The sequence below is a fragment of the Oryctolagus cuniculus genome, chromosome 3, assembly GCF_964237555.1.
Source record: "Oryctolagus cuniculus chromosome 3, mOryCun1.1, whole genome shotgun sequence".
NCBI lineage: Eukaryota > Metazoa > Chordata > Mammalia > Lagomorpha > Leporidae > Oryctolagus > Oryctolagus cuniculus.
The window spans coordinates 84,052,210-84,062,602 of NC_091434.1; positions in this window are offsets into that span (position 1 = coordinate 84,052,210).

Consider the following 10,393-nt stretch of genomic DNA (forward strand, 5'->3'; position numbering starts at 1 on the left):
TGGCTGAAAAACCCAGAGGCTGGGGGATGTACTTGGAGGGGTCTTGCTGATCGCTTTGGCCCAGCAGTGTAATGGAGGCTGTTCTCCAGAGTGGGGGGGTTCTCTTCCCAGCTTCAGTCATCCTGAGGTGAAAGATAAACACACTACAGAAAAGAGGAGAGAAGCTTCTTTGCTCCAAGAGGAGTAGCAGGTCGGGCAAAGGACTGAGGTCTCCCAAGGCCTTGAAGCTCTGTGGGCAGGGTCTGAGCCTCTTCTGGCCATGCAGCAGCATCCGGGCCGGAATGACATGGAGTTTGTTTAGGGTTGGCTTAAAGTGCCAGGGACTCATGGGCTCCTGCAGTGTCAAATGCTCAACTTTATTCCTTTAGCATTTTATTAAACATGGTTTTCCTCATTTTTAATAAATGGCATGATCATATAAACTCATTCCACCACTGAGTCCATCCACAGGTGCTTGTAATTCTGCCTCCAAATAGACCACAGCCAAAGCGTGGGCTCTTCTTCACCTCTCCTTTCTCCCCCGATCCAACAGCTGCTATTTCTACCTGGAAGCCAGCAGGACTCTCCCTCTCTCCCTGCTGTCTCTCTCGACCCTTCTGCCCCATTCTTTACAGAACAACCTGAAGATAGCTTTTAAAATAGAAATGAAGTCAAGTCATTCTCCTACTTAAAGCTTTTTAGTTTCCCAGTGTTCTAAAACTGACACACAGACTTGTCATGACCTGAAAGGCCATGTCAGAACTTGATAAGTTTTAAAGATTACTGAGAGCCCAGCCTTTGGGAAGGCTGCTAGGAAAACTCAATTACAGGACAGTGCAAAGGGACCATTGAAAATGTGATCCGGGACATGTGTTTGGCTCAGTGGTTAAGACGCCCATGAGCCACACTGGAATGCCTGGGCTCAAGAACCAGCTCTGCTTCTTTCCAGCTTCTTGATAATGTACATGCTAGGAGGCAACAGGTGATGGTTCAAGTACTTGGGTCCTTGCCTCCCACTTGAGAAACCCAGATTGAGTTTTGGGCTCCTGGCTGTTGCAGGCATTTGGGAAGTATGCTAGTGGATGAAAAAAATCTGTGTCTGTCTGTCTCTGTCTCTCTTTCAAATAAACAAAAAAAAAAATAGGAAAGAAAAATGTAAAGGTTTGTCATTCCCTTTAAAAAATATGTAGTTTGCATGGTAGATTACAAAACACCATGATAAATTTCTTGGGATTCCTTCTGGAAGGAAACACATAGGACTTCCTAGTCCTATGTAGGACATTAAGGAAAATTTGACTAATGATGTCAGCACAGGATGACAAGGCCTGCAGTTGTATGAGTGACACACTCAACCTTGGGAAGGAAACCTCATCTCGGCACCAAAGCAGTGCTCAGAAACTCTATCAAAGCATGTCTCAGAAGCAAGAACCAAAGTTGTGCCACTTCCTTTTATAATAATGGATTCTATGTGTCAAGTATCTGCTGAGGGACTGGCTTTATGCCAGGCATTTTACATATTTGATTACAACAACCTTATACGATAATTATTATTATTTCTATTTTTAATACATGGAAACCAAAACGCCAAAGGTTACTAAAAGTCAAATGATTAATACGGTATAAACTTTTAAAAAATTACCAAATTACCTTTCTTCATGAAGGAAAAGGACAAATCTAATGGTTAATTGATCATTAACTTATGTAGCATATAAATGCAGGTGTCTATTTGCTTATGATCTGTCTCCCCACCAGTAGGATGAGAGAGTTCCCATGAGGAGAGACTCTGTTTTGTGCCTCCCTAGCACATCAGATTGTGTCTGGTCACTGCAGATCTCAAGTAGGAATTGTTCATAGGCTGAAGAAATGAAGTTTGATAACTGCTTTCATTACTCAGTAGTTTGACTCAGAGCAAAATCATCGTGCATATTTGTATGTCCAAGGATCTGGTATTGAGTATTTTTTTCCTTCTCTATACTAAAGTGCTATTAAAATACAACTATGCCTTACTCAACCAGAGGTTTCCATTAGCAACAGGAATTAATTAAATTATGAGTCATCAGCAGATGACATAGTAAGGCAGATTATCTCCTCACAATTATTAGGGTTTTTTGTTTTTCTAATTATAAAAGTAATGTAGTAAGGAACACAACCTGGACTTATTAATTTTAGAAAACAAAGTATGTAGTGTTATAAAAAGATTTCCAAGATATATTTTTAGTGAAAACAACAAACAGAATAATGTTTGCAATAAGTATTTCTCCCAGGGAATAATAATTAGTTATTGAGAGCTTGCCATGTGCCAGCCACTGTATTATACCCACTACATGAATTATCTCATCTAATTCTTTGAACAACACCATGTTGCTAGCACTATGCCCTATTTTAAATAGTACTGTTTCTCTCATACTGATGGCTTTTTCCAGTTTTTATTTTGAAACAATCTGGAACTTAAAGAAACACTGCAACATATGCATGTACATTTTACATCTACATTTATTTCTATATCTCTACATCAAAAGCCATTAGATTGTACCAACATGTACAATTCCTTCCCTCCAACACAAAGGTTTAGTTTTCTCGCTTGTTATATGTCTGTCTCCTCTGTAATAGTGAGAATCCTGGCTCCTGTTTTCTTATTGAATCCCTCCTCCTAAACATAACCGGTCTCATGTCTGCCTGTTTACATCCCTGGGAAGAAGACCATTCATCCCACCAGTCTTTTTTTTTTTAAGATTTATTTATTTATTTGAAAGTCAGAGTTACACAGAGAGAGGAGAGGTGGAGAGAGAGAGAGGTCTTCCATCCGATGGTTCACTCCCCAGTTGGCTACAACGGCCGGAGCTGCACCAATCTGAAACCAGGAGCAAGGGGCTTCTTCCGGGTCTCCCACGCAGGTGCAGGGGACCAAGGCTATCTTCTACTGCTTTCCCAGGCCATAGCAGAGAGCTGGATAGAAAGTGGAGCAGCCAAGTCTCGAAGGGGCACCCATATGGGATGCCGGTGCTTCAGGCCAGGGCGTTAACCTGCTGCGCCACAGCATTGGCCCCACCCCAACAGTCTTAACATTTCACATCAGAATTCCTCACCATCCCTTCCTCACAACCTTGCAGCCTCAGCCAGGCTCTGACACCCACACCAACACAGGGGACCTCCCTTCAGCCCTGGGGATGTGATACACTACACCACCCTGCCCAGCCCGGGGCAAGGACAGCTCTCTTGCCATTAAGAGACAGCCATAAAAAAGGGACTATTGGGGCTCCATCAGGGTGACACAGAGAGGGAGAGAGAGAACTTCCCCCCCATGCTGGTTCACTCCCCAAATGACTGCAACAGCCAGGTCTGAGTCAGACTGAAGCCTTTAACCCAATCCTGGCTTCCCACATGGATGCAAAGACCCAACCTCTTAGGCGGTCTTTTGCTGTCTTCCCAATAATATTATCAGAAAGCTGGGTCCAAAGCAGAGCAGCTAGGACTCGAACCAGCATTCCAATACTGGGTGCTAACATGGCAGCCAGTGGCTTCGCTTGCTGCATCAGGACACAGTCCCAGAAAGCCCATTCTTGGAAGGACCAGCAGTACAGCAGTAGGACTGAAAGCAAAGATGGCCATTTAGTCAGTTATTTGCATCAGAATGAAACAGGAGAGACGAAAGAAAAGGGAAAAGGGAAAAAAAAAGCTGTACAAAGGAAGAAGATGTTTAATGAGCTGATCCCCAAGGCGCAAAGTCACCACTGTTGTCACAACAGTGCTGTTAGCTAACCAAGGGTTGCTCCTTAGCTGTCAGGCAATGCAAACCACGCAGCAGGAAGGTGGTTCTATTTTTCCCATACAATAGTCACATGGCAACATGGCACCGCTGTTCTCTGAAAGACAAAAGCTGTGAAAATAAACATGCACTTAAGCTGAGGGGACACTAAAGCTGTGATGTCTTCTTCCAATATGATATATTAGGCAATATTTCCAAAATGCTCAAAGCACCGAGGGCTCATCCCTTGTGGCACCTGTGTGAAATCCACAGTGGTTCAGCAGAGCCCCTGCACTGCGCAGCCCTGCCAGACAGGCTGGCTGTCTCTTTTCCTCACTTGCCTTGGCAAATGGCTTGATCTAGGATCCACTCAATGCACACAACTAGAGAACAAAACCCCCATGATGAGGTTGCAGATTTCCAAGCACATGCAAACAGCATTTTGCTTTCTTCAGCACTAGACTGTGACCAGCAATCTGTTTCACCACTCCCCATTTCTGCAGGTGATAGAAATTCAGAGTTCCCTACCTCAAAACCAAGGAATGCTGAACAGATGCAGTTGTGAGTCTGACTAGGACAACATTGTCACACCATGAGCAAAATATCGAAACTCAGTCCAAGATCTGGGACATGCAGGGTGTTTTCCTGGTCTGCTCTGTTCTGCTTGTTGCCCTTCTCTGTACCCTAAGTCAAAAGCTGACCCACGAAGCTTTCACAACAGCCTGTTTGCCTGATGACTTCCTATTAGATTCACCCAAAGGGAGCACTGAAGATCAGGGAGAGGTACGAGGTCAGGAGTCCAGAGTATTCAGTCACTGGCTCCCTCTCTAGAAGTCACTCCAGGCTGGCTGCATATGCCAGTTCCCTTCAAGTGCCCCCTCTCTCCAGCTCTGGCACCATTCTGTCCTTTGTGCCCTCAGGCCTTCTGCAATAACAGTACCTTTCCACCAGCCCAGGATACTGCAAGGCCCTCCTGTGATTTCTCTATAACCTGCCAACACCTTTGTAAATAATTCCTTTATTAAACTCTCTTCAAATTACCCAATTCAAGTAGGCCATCTGTTTCCTGCTGTGAATCTGAGGCATATACAAGATCTCTCCTTAGGCAAGGCAGAACAGGTATAGTTAAGAAACTGCATTGCTAAATGATCAGGATCCCAGTTACTTGGAAACTGAGGCCCACCGGTAGAAATTCAAGTGACTCTTGGTACAGAGAGACAAAACAGTCTCTGCTGTACTGAGGACTATCATTTAAGAAGTGAATGAATTTACTAATAATTAGAAGTACCAAGCTCGGATTATTCACAATAACATAATATTTGCTTTATTACAACCCACGTACTTAATAAATATATTAACACATTTTAGACTATTTTACCCACCATACAGACAAGGAAACTAGGTATACTGAGCATTGTTTTGTCTATTCAATATCTCTCCCTCAGCATCTTCCAGTAATAAAACTGTTCTGTCCTGCAATGAGCTCATTTTACTTGTTTTAATTAGAGCTGACCCCACCCTTGCCAGTCAGGACTCTTCTCTGATGCACAATATGGTTTAGTGATGGACATGTGACTCAAACAGGTCAAAATGTCTCCCTGAAGATTTGAAGGATCTAGAAAGAAGTGAGAGGCCTGGAAGAAAGATCTGGAAGGATGGTGAGGAAAGCTGCCACTGCTTGAACCCGCCTTTTCTTACACCTGGAGGAAGCATTCTTTAGTAAGAACTCAGAGTATCAAGCAAAGAGAACCAAGAGACAAGAGACAAGAGACAAATGGAGAAAGAGCAAGAGTGAGCAAAATAAAGATGACTATTTGCTCCAACACCCACTGTTGGTCAAGTCAGTTCTGTCTCTAGGTTCTTCAGCTTTATGAACCAAAAAATACTCTTTGTTGTTTAATCCAAGTTGGAGTTTCTGTCATTTGTAATTTTAAAAATGCTATACATATATTGAGGTTTACAGGGATTCTTCAACTGATTAGTGATCAGCATATGTATGTTAGTAAACTAAGATTGGGAAAAGAACCACTCAAAAAGAGCAGGTAAAACAATCCTCAGAGCTCACAGAGATCCAGAAATAGTTGATATCTCGCCAGTCACAATGAAAAAGCCTTGTAATACAGAAGGTTCCAGGGAAAGAACTCAGAAGTGTATTGCATTAATAGAAAGGAAAAACATGAGTGTAGGCATTGTTATCTTGTATAACAAAGCTTAAAAGAAAGCCTTGAAGGGATCAATTTGTTCCTAAGTAAATTAACTGCATGCTAGAATGAAGCTTAAGGATATACATTGAAATATAAGAATGTATAACACTTAAAAATAGGCCGGCGTCACAGCTCACTAGGCTAATCCTCCGCCTTGCGGCTCCGGCACACCAGGTTCTAGTCCCAGTTGGGGCACCGGATTCTGTCCCGGTTGCCCCTCTTCCAGGCCAGCTCTCTGCTGTGGCCCGGGAAGCCAGTGGAGGATGGCCCAAGTGCTTGGGCCCTGCACCCCATGGGAGACCAGGATAAGTACCTGGCTCCTGCCATCTGATCAGCGTGGTGCATCGGCCGCCCCGCGCCAGACGCATCGGCCATTGGAGGGTGAACCAACAGCAAAGGAAGACCTTTCTCTCTGTCTCTCTCTCTCTCTCTGTCCACTCTGCCTGTCAAAAAAAAAAAAAAAAAAAACTTAAAAATATAAAATTGGCATTTCATCAAAAATCATCAGATATACATAAAGGTAGGAAAATACGACCTATATTGATGAAGAAAAAATCCATTAAAACTGACATAGCATGACAAAGATAATAAGAATAATAGTCATGGTCATTAAAATAAGTATTAAAACTATAAACCATACATTCAAAAAGTAGAGAAAATGATAAGCATGTTTGGGGAAGTCATAGATTAATGATTTGAAAAGACTCAAACTTTTTTTTTCCTTGTGTAGTCTTTTTTAATAGAAATGTAAAATTATTATGCAAGTAAAATTGTGTTTCCAGTTAACTCCTTTTTTTTCTTTTTTTTATTAACTTTTATTTAAGGAATATAAATTTCCAAAGTACAGAATATGGATTAAAATGGCTTCCCCCCCATAACGTCCCTCCAACCCGCAACCCTCCCCTTATCCACTCCCTCTCCCCTTCCATTCACATCAAGATTCATTTTTGATTCTCTTTATATACAGAAGATCAGTTTAGCATACATTAAGTAAAGATTTCAACAGTTTGTTCCCACACAGAAACATAAAGTGAAAAATACTGTTTGAGTACTAGTTATAGCATTAAATCTCAATGTACAGCACACTAAGGACAAAGATCCTACATGAGGAGTAAGTGCACAGTGACTCCTGTTGTTGACTTAACAAATTGACACTCTTGTTTATGGCCTCAGTAATCACCCTAGGCTCTTGTCATGAGCTGCCAAGGCTATGGAAGCCCCCTGAGTTCACTGACTCTGATCATATTTAGACAAGGCCATGGTCAAAGTGGAAGTTCTCTCCTCCCTTCAGAGAAAGGTACCTCCTTCTTTGATGACCCATTCTTTCCACTGGGATCTCACTCGTGGAGATCTTTCATTTAGGTTTTTTTTTTTTTTTCCCCCAGAGTGTCTTGGCTTTCCATGCCTGAAATACTCTCATGGGACTGTTGATGAGCAGCTTAATATGTTATCCTTCTTAGTAATTTTTGTTTGTTCTATTTAATACTTTTGGTTGAATACTGTAATCAATACACAATTATTCTTAAGTGCTGAAACTTAACTGAAAAGTGATCGCTGTTAAATATAAGAGTGGGAATAAGAGAGGGAGGAGATGTGCAATTCGGGACATGCTCAAGCTGACTTACCTCAAACAGTAGAGTTAGAAACATACCAGGGGATTCTAATTCAATCCCATCAAGGTGGCATGTACCAATGCCATCTCACTAGTCCCAGTGATCAATTTCTGTTCACAATTGATTGTAATGATAGGACTAAGAACCAAAGGGATAACGTAAACAAGAATAGTGTCTGCAAATACTAGCTGATAGAATCAAAAAGGGAGAGAATGGTCCAACATGGGAAGTGAGATACACAGCAGACCCATAGAATGGCAGATGTCCTAAACAGCACTCTGGCCTCAGAATCAGCCCTTAAGGCATGCGGATCCGACTGAAAAGACTCCAACTTTTAAAGTTGAAAAATGAAACATATGAGATGAAAAATATACTGGGATGGAGTAGAGTAGATCAGATAATGCAGAAGAAAGCATTAATGAATTCAAAGACATGGCATTAGAAACTATTCAAAATGAAACACCAGGAGAAAAATGGAAAAAAAAAATCAGTGAGCTAGGGGACCAGTTACTACATACATAATGCAGCCTATTTTACATGTAATTATAGCTCCCATGGAGAAGAGGAAGCTGAGGGAACAGAAAAGAATGTTTAAAGAAGTAATGGCTGAAAGTTTTCCAAATTTGTTGAAGAACATAAAAATACAGATCCAATAAACTCAATCAATCCTAGCCAAAAGAAACATGAAAAGAAAAACCACACAAAAGCATATAATAATCAAATACAGTGGCCCATGTCAGGGGCAGCATCCAGACTGTTCTATCACAAAATATTGCAGAGCATTGCAAGGATCTGGTGCACCCATCACTAGTGTGTTTCTTGAAACCTTAGTGGAGGTAACGTCTTCTGGGCCTTTAAATAGAGCGTCACTGAGAAGTCATGGGCATCAAGTAGCATATGACAGATCCAGTCCAACGTTCTTATCACCCTCAGCCTGTGAATCCCCTCCTCTACACAATGCCAAGCGAACTCTGGTATGGCCTCTTCATTAAAGGCTGAGTCCAAGATTTAGTCAATCAACCAAGAAAGATACTAGGGCCAGCTCCAGCTACATAATCTATCCAGAATCTCTAGTAACCATACTTGTATCAGCAAATCAATCCAAACTAAAGGTATATTTGCTTTGCAAATCCCTTAGAATTCAATCCTACACATGTTCCCCAGTTTCTGTTGCTATATGTTATTAGCAAAATCTTGAAATCCTTATCACTTGTAAATTGATTATTTTCAGATCATAGTATGTGCTTATCTGCCTGGAACATGCTGGGATTTTAGCCTATTTAAGGATCAGTTGTAAGAAAGGGAATAGACATCCCCTTTCAAAGCTTCTTCCCCAGACGAGGATTTTACTAGCTATGGGCTAAATGCCCATGGATTGCACACTTTACCGTATATCTCATTGTTCAGAAATAGCTGGGCTATTTGAAAGCTCAGTGGCCTACTAAAGGCTTGGTTATGGTTCCATCTGGGAGACGCCTGAAAGGATGGAGTTCTGTCTTGCAGGGTGCAGTGTGTATTTGGAATTATATGGTGGCATCTTCCCCACAAATGAAATACATGGGTCTAGGAATCAAGGAGTGGAGGTAAAGGAGCAGTTTTCCCTGAAAAGCAAATTCAAAATCATAAACTCTAGAAATGTGAGAATTTCCTAAGAATTTGAAAATAGCTATGTCCAGTTCTTAGTCCCACTTTCTCCCCATTAACAACAAGGCAACATTTCAGTATTCTAAAAAAAATAGTGAAATCCAGTTTTAGCTACCTAGCAGATGGAGACCTTTTCACCTATTCAAAGTATATAGTATAGGGGCCCGCGCTGTGGCGCGGTGGGTTAACACCCTGGCCTCAAGCGCCCGCATTCCATGTGGGCTCCAGTTTGAGACCCGGCTGTTCCACTTCCAATCCAGCTCTCAGCTATGGCCTGGGAAAGCAGTAGAAGATGGCCCAAGTTCTTGGGCCCCTGCACCTGCATGGGAGACCCGGAAGAAGCTCCTGGCTCCTGGCTCCTGGCTTCAGATTGGCATAGCTCCCGCCGTTTCATCCAACTGTGGAATGAAGCATTAGATGGAAGACCTCTCTCTCTCTCTCTACCGCTCCTCTCTCTGTGTAACTCTGACTTTCAAATAAATAAATAAATCTTTAGAAAAAAAAAAAACAAAGTATATAGTATAACATGATAACCTTATAATAAAAGAAATGAGGGCCGGCGCCGCGGCTCACTAGGCTAATCCTCCGCCTGCGGTGCCGGCACACCGGGTTCTAGTCCCGGTCAGGGCGCCGGATTCTGTCCCGGTTGCCCCTCTTCCAGGCCAGCCCTCTGCTGTGGCCAGGGAGTGCAGTGGAGGATGGCCCAGGTGCTTGGGCCCTGCACCCCATGGGAGACCAGGAAAAGCACCTGGCTCCTGGCTCCTGCCATCGGATCAGCGCGGTGCGCCGGCCGCAGTGCGCCGGCCGTGGCGGCCATTGGAGGGTGAACCAACGGCAAAAGGAAGACCTTTCTCTCTGTCTCTCTCTCTCACTGTCCACTCTGCCTGTCAAAAAAAAAAAAAAAAAAAAAAAAGAAATGAGCACAGATTCCCAAAATGAGCAAAATGAGTGTCTGCCAGCAAAACAGAAAACAGGAGAGCCAAACACAGAATATTATGTGGTGTCCCAAGTATGTTTCCTGGCTTCTTGATAATCTCTCTAGTTCATCTTCTTATTTGATCTAATAAACAGACAAACAGTACTTGATGTTACCTGTAGAGTTTGGGGCACTAGTCCAAAGAAATGTTATGAGGAAATAATAGGAAACAATTCCAGCATGCAGCCCTTCGTGCAGCCTGCAGCTTTCTGCTGTCGCAGTCATCTGAGGA